The 12,462-nt window shown below is 45.8% G+C and overlaps 1 pseudogene; it reads right to left on the bottom strand.

Annotated features, from left to right (window-relative positions):
- Positions 1-10,334: 10,334 nt before the first annotated feature.
- LOC140531563 (vomeronasal type-1 receptor 3-like) lies at positions 10,335-11,250 on the bottom strand (annotated as a pseudogene).
- Positions 11,251-12,462: the final 1,212 nt, after the last annotated feature.

Here is a 12,462-nt window from a genome sequence, read left to right on the forward strand (position 1 = left end):
GTTTAGGAGTGGTCACTTCTTTTTTTTTATTTAACTTTTAACATTCATTTTCACAAAATTTTGGGTTACAAATTTTCTCCCCTTTTATCCCCTCCCCCCCCAAACACCAAGCATTCTAATTGCCCCTATGACCAATCTGCTCTCTCTTCTGTCATCCCTCTCTGCCCTTGTCTCTGTCTTCTCTTTTGTTCTGTAGGGCCAGATAGTTTTCTATACCCCTTTACGTGTATTTCTTATTTCCTAGTGGCAAGAACAGTACTTGACAGTTGATCCTAACACTTTGAGTTCCACCTTCTTTACCTCCCTCCCTCTCCACCCCTTCCCTTTGGAAAGCAAGCAATTCAATATAGGCCAAATCTGTGTAGTTTTGCAAATGACTTCCATAATAGTCGTGTTGTATAAGACTAACTATATTTCCCTCCATCCTATCCTGTCCCCCATTACTTCTATTCTCTTTTGATCCTATCCCTCCCCATGAGTGTTGACCTCAAATTGCACTCTCCTCCCCATGCCCTCCCTTCTATCATCCCCCCCACCCTGCTTATCCCCTTCTCCCCCACTTTCCTGTATTGTAAGATAGGTTTTCATACCAAAATGAGTGTGCATTTTATTCTTTCCTTTAGTGGAATGTGATGAGAGTAGACTTCATGTTTTTCTCTCACCTCCTCTCTTTATCCCTCCACTAATGAGTCTTTTGCTTGCCTCTTTTATGAGAGATAATTTGCCCCATTCAATTTCTCCCTTTCTCCTCCCAATATCTTTCTCTCTCACTGCTTGATTTCATTTTTTTTTAAGATATGATCCCATCCTCTTCAATTCACTCTGTGCAATCTGTCTCTATGTATGTGTGCATGTGTGTGTGTGTAATCCCACCCAGTACCCAGATACTGAAATGTTTCAAGAGTTACAAATATTGTCTTTCCATGTAGGAAAGTAAATAGTTCAACTTTAGTAAGTCCCTTATGACTTCTCCTTGCTGTTCACCTTTTCATGGTTCTCTTCATTCTTGTGTTTGAAAGTCAAATTTTCTTTTCAGCTCTGGTCTTTTCATCAAGAATGCTTGAAAATCCTCTATTTCATTGAAAGACCAATTTTTCCCCTGAAGTATTATACTCAGTTTTGCTGGGCAGGTGATTCTTGGTTTTAGTCCTAGTTCCTTTGACTTTGGGAATATCATATTCCAAGCCCTTCAATCCCTTAATGTAGAAGCTGCTAGATCTTGTGTTATCCTGTTTGTATTTCCACAGTACTTGAATTATTTCTTTCTAGCTGCTTGCAATATTTTCTCCTTGACCTGGGAACTCTGGAGTTTGGCCACAATGTTCCTAGGAGTTTCTCTTTTTGGATCCCTTTCAGGTGGTGTTCTGTGGATTCCTTGAATATTTATTTTGCCCTCTGGTTCTAGAATCTCAGGGCAGTTTTCCTTGATAATTTCATGAAAGATGATGTCTAGGCTCTTTTTTTGATCATGGCTTTCAGGTAGGCCCAGAAATTTTAAATTGTCTCTCCTGGATCTATTTTCCAGGTCAGTTGTTTTTCCAATGAGATATTTCACATTATCTTCCATTTTTCCATTCTTCTCTCTTTGTTCTGTGATATCTTGCTTTCTCATAAAGTCATTAGCCTCCATCTGTGCCATTTTAATTTTGAAAGAACTATTTTCTTCAGTGAGCTTTTGAATTTCCTTTTCCAGTTGGCTAATTCTGCCTTTGAAAGCATTCTTCTCCTCATTGGCTCTTTGAACCTCTTTTGCCAATTGAGTTAGGCTAGTTTTCAAGGTGTTATTTTCTTCAACATTTTTTTGGGTCTCCTTTAGCAGGGAGCTGATTTGCTGTTCATGCTTTGACTTCATGTCTCTCATTTCTCTTCCCAGCTTTTCCTCCACCTCTCTAACTTGATTTTCAAAATTCTTTTTGAGCTCTTCCATGGCCTGAGCCCATTGGGTGGGCTGGGACACAGAAGCCTTGATTTCTGTGTCTTTGCCTGATGGTAAGCATTGTTTTTCCTCATCAGAAAGGCAGGGAGGAAATGCCTGTTCACCAAGAAAGTAACCTTCTATAGTCTTATTTCTTTTCCCTTTTCTGGGCGTTTTCCCAGCCAGTGACTTGGCCTCTGAATATTCTCCTCACACCCACCTCGCCTCCTGATCCTCCCAGCCAGCGTTTGGGGTCTGAGATTCAAATGCTGCTCCCCAGCCTCAGGGCTTTGGGCGGGGGCAGGGCTGCTATTCAGTGTGAGATTAAGTTCAGGTGCTCAGGTCGGGGGCAGGGCCGCCTCTCAGGCTCAGTTCCCTCAGGGAGTTTATGCACAGACCTTCAACAATGGATCCAGGCTCCTGCCTGCTTGGGGAGCCCTGGTCTGCCGCTGCCCCTCAGCTTCTGTCTCCCGAGGGGGCCCAAGCCATGGGGGCACCCCACTCCCCCCTCGACCTGCCAAAGAGACTCTCTCACTGACCCCCGTCACCTGTGGGTGGAGGGACTTGTGCGGCCGCTGGAGATCCCGTCCCTGAAGCCCGCTCAGATCTTTTCCTCTCGGTGCCGCGGCAGATCTGGGCTGGGCTCCACGTTGGCAGTGCGAGGGACCTTTTGCGAGAGGTTTGCAGGTCCCTCTGTGGGTGGAGGGACTTGTGCGGCCGGCCGCTGGAGATCCTGTCCCTGAAGCCCGCTCGGATCTGTTCCTCTCAGTGCTGCGGCCATGGCAGGGCTGCATTCAGCTCCCAGTCCTGGCGCCCAGTCCGCAGCGCGAAGGACCTTTTATGAGAGGTTTGCAGGTCTCTCTGGAACAGAAATCTCCCTCGCTCCAATGTTCTGTGGCCTCTGGGTGCAGAATTCGCCGTGAGTTACTTCTTTGTAGTTGTTCTATGGGTTGTGGGTTCGGAGCTATGTGTATGTGTGTCTTTCTATTCCGCCATCTTGGCTCCGCCCTGGAGTGGTCTGTTCTTAAAGGAACACGCACTTTTGGTATCTACTGCACAGGTATTTTACCCAAAATTCATCGGGAAATAACCCAAGGAGGGCTACATGGGGGTGTGGTTTTAGGCCTGAAAGTCACTAAGTCAACCAATGGTCAGGGTTGACCAGAAAAAATCAAACTTCTCTCATCAATGTCTTGTTAGACAAGATGAATGTAAGGGAGTACACATACATCTAAGCAGAAGATACATATGATTGGTCAGTTACTAGTAAATGTCATTATGACCCAGTGCACAGCTAGCTTAGTCAGTATGCAGCTGGCTCTAAGTGATAAATTCTATAGGTGCAGCTGGTTACTATGGCAGGAAGGGAGATAACAGTTCCTGTTGGGGCAGGCTGTCCTTGAGCTGGAGGGAGACTGCCTGAGATAGTGTTTGGAGGTTAGAGAGAAATGTGACTTTTAAGAGACATGTTATTTTAGAATTGAGGTCCAAACACATGCACCCAAGCACCCCATCAGTATTGCTCTAATCAGCCACAGTTGGACCCACTGAAATTTCGCTTTGTCATGGTGATGTCATTTTGGTCCTCTTCGAAGATGAAGGAGAACAACTGTGTGGCAGCTTGACTAGGTGCTTGGGATCCAGAGGGAGGTGAAGGCCAGGACAGCCCAGGAGGTGCCTCCAGTCCAGTGCAGGACAGAGCCCACTCCAGATAGGCCAAACAGAGAGGATACCTGCAGGAAGCCACCCCCTCCAAGCTGCTGGCCCAGATGTCGTTTTCTGCCCCCTCCCTGTCCCCCCTTCCCCAACCTTGGCATTTCTTGGAGTCCATGTCTGCCCCTGTTGCCCTCCGGTCTCAGAGTCTGAGGCAGAGAGACAGCACGCCGAACCAATGAAAGACACATGTCTAAGACTCCAGATGGGCGAAAAGGCAGCCCTCGAACCAAAGTCCATCCCTCTGATTCTCCAGGTGAGCCCCCTTGGAGTCTCCCTTCCTGACGGTTCTGAAGCATGGACTGTCTTCAGGTGGATCCAGGACTCCCTCCACCCAAGTAGAGCTCCAGGCTCCACTAACATTCCAAGAAAGAGGCACTACTGCCTTCCATTCTACAAGGCCTCCTGGGGTTCCAGGGGTGCCTAGGGCTGTTTCACTTACTGACATCAAACAGCTTTTACAAAGGGATGTTAACTGTGAATCCTAAACATTACCAGAGGGCACACTCACCCTTCCACCTCTTTGGTGACTGGGGAGCCTCAAACTTAATACAGTTGTTTCTACATATCATTTGCCCTGTCAGGTAATCTTCCAAATGTGGCATCATGGATCATTCTTAGCCATCTTCGGCACTACTGGGTTTGCCCTGGGCATTCGTTAGACTGGACAGTCACAAAAGCTGGCATCAACTTCATTTTGCAGTGGCTACAGAAGAATGAAGACCTACCCCAAAAAAGTTGGACATGGAATCATGGGAACACAGAGCCTACTGAGTCCTCTCCTCATCTCCCTTCCTCCCCCCTCCCCCATCCTGCTCCATAGGGGATGTGGCTCCTATCATCAGGGATGAAGTAGGATAACTAGACTCTCTCTGTCTCTAAGGAGAAACTCTAGCAATTGAGGCCCCAAAGCCTCCAAACCTAGCAGTGATTCCCTTTGGGTTGAAGGCCCAGGTGTGCACCCCACTCTTCCTAGACCTACATGGGGCCATCACCACTCCTTAACTGTGTTTTCTCTGCTTCTGTGAATTTACCACCATCAGGATCTCAGGAGAGGAAATGTCAGGGTAAGAAGCCTTCTGAGATAAGCAAAAACTAATTAGGTAAGTGAAGGACTGGAGTGGTGTTTTCACTCAAGTTCGCAAGCCTTTATTAAGCACTTACTTAATACATAGGGTACCATGCTAAGCATTAGGGGCACAAAGGCATAGCCCTCAAACCCCACCACCTACCACAGTGCCTGCCTTTGATGAGCTCTTAAACCAGTGAGGGAGACAATGTGCCAACACTTAGGTAGGAACAAGCTAGAGATGGGGAATTAGAGATGACTGAAAAAGGGGAGGGCCAGACTAAATGACTTGGGGAGTCAGAAAAGGCCTCTAGGACGAGGCTGTGCTTGAGCTGAACCTTGAAGAGAGCTAAGGTTCCCAGGAGGTTGTGTTAAGGCACAAGGGTGCTCCAGATACAGGATATGGCCTGTACAAAGGTACATAGATGAGACAATTGAAGAGTGACTGAGGCTTTGTCAGTCCCAGGGAAATCATGCTGAGCTCAGGGTTGGAAGATAAAATCCTGACTCTGCTCCTTCTTTACTGTGACCTGGGTCAGTGACTCCATCTTGATGAGGCTTAGTTTCTTCTTCATCTGTAAAAATCAGTTAGGATCTTTCAGCTTTAAATCTATGATCATAAGTTGGCCAGTTTGATCAGAGGGTTACAGCGTGTAAGGGAGAGTGGGCAGTCACCTTGCAGAGATTGGCCAAAGCCAGAGGATTAAGAACTGTAAATTCCAAGCAGAGGACAATGTATTCAAGACTGGGGGAACTGAAATGAAGTCTATCAGGAAGGGAGCTTGGTGAACAGGCAAGTGGTGTGTGTGTTGGCTCCCATAAACAGAGAAACACATGGAGCATTCATGTGGACCACAAAACCTGCCCTTGGAAGGGATGAGTAGTAATGTCCTGTGCTTATACTTCCCACAAAAGTCAGAGGTACTGTGGGAACTGATGACCAGGCAAATGTCTTCCCGTTGGACCTGCACTTGGACCAGACATTCAGGCAATGTGGCCAGAAGCAGTGCGAAGAGTGGTAGTGGAGGGAGATCCAGCAGGGAGGCCAGAGATGGAACTGGTGACTGGGGAGTCATTGACCCAGAAGCAAAAAGTGAATTAATTAGAGTGACTGGAATCTAGCTGGGTCATCTCATTACATTCGCTGTAGCAAAATTAAACAGATAATTTCTCATAACCTCCAAAATGTCATAAAGACACCCCAATTCTTCAAGAAAGATGTGGAGAGAAGACAGATATGTGCTGTGGAAGGAGAGATCGGTAGGGTCAATTAGTAAGGATAGGTCAAGGTGGAGAATGAAGACTGAGATAAAAGCATTGGGTCTGGGTACCAGCAACTGTGGGAGAAGTATTTTCAGGAGAGTAGTGGGATGAGAGAAGGGGAAGGGAGAGGGGAGATAGAAGAGACAGAGAAAAACAGGGAGACAGAGAAAATGTCCAAGAGTGGACAAATTTGTACAAATGAGCATGTGATCTGTATGTCAAGGAGTGCCTTCCAAGATATGTAAAGGACGGGATCCCTGTGCTTTGGCTCTGTAAGTCTGGACAAAGGACAGAGCTGGACTGGTCTCCATTGGTCCTCTCCATCCTGATCCATTGATTCTAAGGGGCTACTCATTGGGAGAGAGGGCACTACCCCCCGCTTGCTCTGAGTTGGTTCTGTTACTCCCATCCCTCCATTTCTGTCACCGTTCCCCTTCAGGGTCATGAGCAGAATAAATTGGACCAGTGCTTCTGAGGTCCTCCTCCTGGGGCTCTATGAGAAGCTCATTCACCAACCATTGCTCTTTGGCCTATTTTTGTCCATGTACATGGTCACAATGACTGTCAACATCCTCATGGTCCTGGCTATCACCTCCAGTGCTCGCCTCCACACTCCCATGTATTTCTTCCTTACCAACCTCTCCTTGACTGACATAGCCTGTATCTCTACCATGGTTCCCAAGATGCTAGAATATATTTGGTCTGAGAATCAGAATATCTCCTACACTGAGTGCTTAATTTCTTAATTTCTCTATTGTCTTTGTCATGGTGGATAACTTCCTTTTGGCCAAGATGGCCTATGACTGTTATGCCTCTGACTGCCAGCCTCTCCACTATGTCATAGCCATGAGCTCGGGTCTTTGTGCTCTACTGGCTGCCATAGCTTGGGCCTCACCAACTTGATTGTTTTGGTTCACATTCTGTGGCTGGCCCAGCTGCAGTTCCTTAGGGGTCATACTGTCCCCCATTTCTTCTGTGACATACCCCTGCACAGTTTGCCTGCTGTGAGACCTCAATTAGCACTTGATCTTGGTCTTGGGAGGCTCTGCCATCCTTCTCCCATTTGGACTCATTCTGGCATCCTGTGTCCACATCATCATGGTGATCTTCAAGATCCCAAAAGCCAACAGCCAAAGGAAAGTTCTGTTCTGTGGGACCATCATTAGCATTTAGATCATTGACACACTTTGCTGGGGAGACAGAGTAACCACTGTGACGTTCACTGTGGTGACTCCCATGCAGAATCTCTTCATATGCAGTCTTAGAAACCAGGATATAAAGAGGGCCCTGGGGACAGTGAGATGCTAGAGGAGGCTGTTTACCTTGGGCAGGTGTAATGTTAATTAGAGTTAAAGATCATCCCCATCCATTAATATACCTCAGATACCTTTTGTTAATTTCTAATAAGGCACTGGGTCAGGCGGGTCATAATGCCCACCAGCTCTGAAAAGTGTATATATACCCTGAGGTATATATTCTCTGGTGCTTGCTCTTTGGAATAAGGTTTATGTTCCAGATGAGATTCTGTGTAGCCATTAAGAAGCTCCCTGACTTTGAAAACTCAGATGTTGGTGATTTTCTCTCTGGTAACTATGTATGTATGTAATGGTCAGGCAGTTGAATCTGTCTGTTGATCTGTGATGTATGTACTGCTTATGGTCAGACAGTTAGAAGCCCTGTCTTCTGGTCTTTATTTCTCTGCTGGTATGTAATGAAAGAAGATTGTTGACTCCTCAAAAGTTGATTTCCTTTTAAAAAAATCAGATCTAAGAACTTGTACAGCAGGTCCTCCTGTGTATGCTGGAGCCCTTGCTGTTACTGTAGGAAATACTGTGAACTGGGCAACGACTAGTGTTGGTGCATGCCCATCATCAGGGACAACTTTCCTGAAGCGGCATCTCCAGGTGATAGAATCTAGGACTTATGCTAACTCTAGAAGCTGCTATAAAGATTTCTTGGTTTGATCTTCCCCCTGCCAGATGATCTGTGTTCTCTAATCTCAATGGGCCTTCCCTTCAGAAAGGTAACCCTCTTCCTTCTCCTTTCTGATAGATTCTCTATCCTCTCACCCCATGAATGTTCCCAGCTTTCTCCCATCTCCTTAAGCCTGCCACCCTCTCGGCTGAGGAATCTGCCTCAAATAGCATTGAAAAAAATGAAAGGAGTATGTATTTGAAGCTATTGCCTTTTGTGACAGGATTATTAACCTTGTCGATGAAGAGAATGCTATGAACAAAATTTGCCTAGACTTTAGCAAAACTTTTGATAAAGCATTTCTTACTCTTCTAGTGGAGAAGATGGAGAAATGTGGAGTAGGAGATAGTATTATTGAAGTTGGATGGCTGGACTTCAAGAGTTATTGTAAATGGTTCAATGTCAGTGTGGCAGGAGGTCTCTAGGGGAGTGCCACAGGGATTTAGATGTGGTCCTGCACTCTTTAATATTTGTATCAATGACATTGATATTATTTTCATAACATTTGCAGTTGACTCAAAGCAAGTTGAGACACTAAATGGTGGAGTGCCCTTGGTAGGCAGGTATTGGACCACATTTGATATCATGATATTCAGTAGAAACAAATATAAAATCTTGCATTTGGACACAAAAGCATCAACTTCAGGAGTACCAGATGGTTTAGGCATCATTAAACAAACACCAGTTGTTCTGTAAAAGATCCAGGGGTTTCAGGGAACTTCAAGCTCAACATGCATTAGCACTGTGATGTGGTAGTCAGAGAGCTAAGGCATCTTAGGCTGGAGTAAGAGAGAGTCATGAGAATCCCATGGTATTCCACCCTGTTTGGACCTGATGTCTTCCTCCTTCTGGCCTTGTTCCTGATTTCCCCTGCTTTCAAAACCACACCTCCTCTACTGCTGCCTCATCCTAGCATTTTCCTCAGTGTTTGGGACCTCTGGGGCCTGGAATGACTTCCAATGCCCTTGGCTCCCTATTCCTGAATATCCCTCTGCAAGACCTGCCCCATTGATGAACTCCTCCTGCAGCCTTAATTTTGTGGCTGACCTCACTCCATACTCCTCCTGGCCTCATTCCTGACTGCTCCAAGGCTTCAGTCATGCCCCCATGGAGCCAAGTTCCTTCATCTCCCATTCCCTACTCTCTCTGCTTTTCACTTCCCTTTCATATATTGTTTCCTCTCATTAGAAAGTAAGCTATTGGAGTCTAGACCGGTCCTTCTTTTGGTCTATATCTGGATCCCTAGCACCTATCAAAGTGGCCAGCACACAGGAAGAACACCATGAATTTAGAAGAGAAGACTTTTAAAGGAGAAACTAGCAGCTATTTTCAGATATGTGAAGAGTACAAGTTAGGAGGAGGAATTGTCCTGGTTCTAGTTATCACCAGAGGCCAGGACCAGGATCAATGAAGGAAAGGGGGAAGGAGAGAAACGGAGGTTTATGTGATGAAAATCTTCCCGAGCCAAAGAGCTCTGTGGGGACTTTCTCTCCTTGTGGTTCTTTAAGCAGAGATCGAATGACTATTGGTCAAAGTAAGGTATAAGGGTGAACTTTTACATGTATGGGATGGAGCATATGGTTACGAAGGCCCATTCCAGTGCTTTAATTCTGTACATTATTAACTACTCTGCTTATGAGGGGTGGTGTGGGGAGAAAGAGAGACAGAGACAGGCAGAGACAGAGAGACAGACAGTGAAAAAAGGAGATAGAGACAGGCAGAGAGAGAGACAGAGACAGAGAGAGATAGAGATGACTACAGCAGATGTTGATATATTTAAAACTTCCTCTCAGAACAGAACTTTACCACTGTAATGTTCCACTGTGATTGTTGTTGCTCAGTCATTTTTCAGTCATGTCTGACCCTATGATCCTATTTGGGTTTTTCTTGGGAGAGACACTGGAACGGTTTGCTATTTCCTTCTCTAGCTTGAGGCAGATAGGATTAAGTGACTTGCCCAGGGTCAAACAGAGAAGCAGTAAGAACTGCACGGAGGGGACACCATGTCATGTTTCTTGAGGGGGTGTTCCCAGATGACACAAGACTTCTGGACTGAGCTCCAGGCTCTTGCCATTCTGGGATGCTATCTGTAAACAGCAAGTCTGTTCCACTATTGATTATGAGGGTAAGAAAAGTGTTGTGGGGAGGATGGCAGAAGGAAGTGACCTTTGAAATTTAGTCCTGGAACTTGGATCCACAGGGGCCATGGGCCCCCTTGGAGTCCCAGTTTCCCTTTGTTCCCTAAATCATAAAGGGTTTTGGGCAATGATCACCAGCCTCAGATCCTGGTATATTTTGGTACCTTTGTGTGGGGTCCATCAGGCACTGTCTTCCCTGGACCTCATCAAGAAGGATCCTTATTAAATATGAGCCTAAGGCTGGGTTCCTCAACTCTCAACATTAAGCGGGAGGTCAGGGCTTGTGTCTGCCTCTGGTAGGACAACAGGCCCTACCTACTTCGCTGTTCTTAGAGATCAGGAAGAAGGGGCTGATGGTTGGGAAACATAGCACCAGAAATGCAGACACATTTATCAGCCAGGAACTGGAATGAAGAAAGTAGTTTTGGTAGAAAGTAAGGATGCCATTGACCAAGTAAAAGGAGACAAAGGTGCTCACCAACAGCAGGATGGACACAGTGACCCGGATCTCTGGGGAGGCTCTGGGATAATGGTTGGTCCTATGCAGATATTGGACTTGCTGGTGGTGTTTCCTGAGAAGAATCACCTTGTAGCCACTCATGCATACCATCAGTGCCACACAGGCCACATCTCGGAAGGTAGTTAACAACACAAAATTGCTACTTGGCTCTTTCCAGGTACAGATCATGAAGTCAATTGTTACCATGAAGTTGGTATTGTGGTTCCATAGGCCTGTTATGCCTATAGCTGTGCCAACTTCTATAAGCAGATTGAAGAGCCAGCAGAAGAGACAGGAAGAGATGACATAGTTGGAGACTCTGACTTTCACCCCTTCCCATGGAGAGCTGATGGGGCTGATGATAATTGCCTGGAAGCCACTCAGCAGGCACGTATTACAGAGAGAAAGACCCCGGCCCTACTCTCTGAAGGTAAAAATCAATTTTACATGAGGTGTCATCTAGAAAATCTTTCACCCCAAATGCAGATATTGTCATTGGGATGCCCCTGGAGAGCAGGAAAATGAAGTTGCCTAAAGTCAGCTGGCTAACGATTTGGTCTGTGGGCCTCAGCTTGCGGCTAGTGAAGATGAAAAAGGACAGGAGGATGGAGTTCCCCAGGACACCAAGCCCTGTCTGAGAAAGGCAAAGAGTTCCCAGGATCACATCATGTGGAATCATTCCCTCAGTGTTTAGGGTAGAAGAATGATGATCAGTGTCAGGAGGACCTTCATAGAAAAGAAGATATATAAAACTTTAGTGTAGCAAATGTTCTGAGGGGACTTTTTTACTTTCCACTTGCACTGGCAAATTCATGCTGGGTCCCTAGAATGTGACTACTACATCTGCTCACAGATCCAGAAGTAATCCTGAGATTTTGGAAGGGTTTTTGTAATGTTACAGCTCATGAGACACCACTAGTGATCTTCTTGTCATGATATTTAGTCATCAAATAAGTAGCTTTCAGAAAAGGGCATCTATTTATTTATCTATCTGTCTGTGTATTAACATTGTATTGTTTTTATTCTGAATTTAACGTACCCTAAACAAAATGGGTATTGCCATATGCATAGTAGAAAATTGGCAGAAGCAGCTAGGTGGCTCAATGGAGAAAACATGGGTATTGAAGTCAGGAAGATCTGAGTTCACATCTGTCCTCAGACACATATTAGCAGTGTGGCACTGGGCAAGTCGCTGAAGTTCTTGAGGTATAGTGTGGTGCATCCAGCCTATCCTTGCACTTACAGCAGATGCTACAATTAACTGATCTGGGTCTGCTACTAGGGTGCTAATGGGGAGATGGGAAGTTTGCAAGACACACCTTGGGTCAAGGCATGGGAGCGAGGAGGCCATCAAAGCAAGGCTGAAGCCACTCCTGCTCATCATCCTTTTCAGTCATTCTCTTCCTTTCTCCCACCAGCTGATCACTTGACTGTATCTTTGAATCTATCAATAAACATTTACTAAGCACCTACTATGTGGCAGGCACTGTGCTAAGAGCTGAGGATACAAAAAGAGGGAAAAGACAGTTGTTGCCCTCAAGCACCTCAAGATGTTTACAGTCTACTGGGAGAGACAACATGGAAACATATAGACAAAGCAAGTTCTAGATGGGATAAATGAGAAATAATTGACTGAGATAAGGGAACGCTTCCTGTAGAAGGCAGGGGATTTTAGTTGAGATTTAAAGTAGTCAGAGAGGAGGAGGGAAAGTGTTCCAGACATGGGGGACAGCAAAAGAAAAAGCCTGGAGCCAAGAGGTAGAGGGTTTTGTTCCTGGAACAGCCAGGAGTCCCTGAATCAAAGTCAATATTTCAGGGAATAGGGTGTCAGAGGACTGGAAATGTAGGAGGGGTCAGGTAAGGAGGGGCTTTGGATGGCAAGTAAAGCTTT

The sequence above is a fragment of the Notamacropus eugenii genome, chromosome 3 (genome assembly GCF_028372415.1).
Source record: "Notamacropus eugenii isolate mMacEug1 chromosome 3, mMacEug1.pri_v2, whole genome shotgun sequence".
NCBI lineage: Eukaryota > Metazoa > Chordata > Mammalia > Diprotodontia > Macropodidae > Notamacropus > Notamacropus eugenii.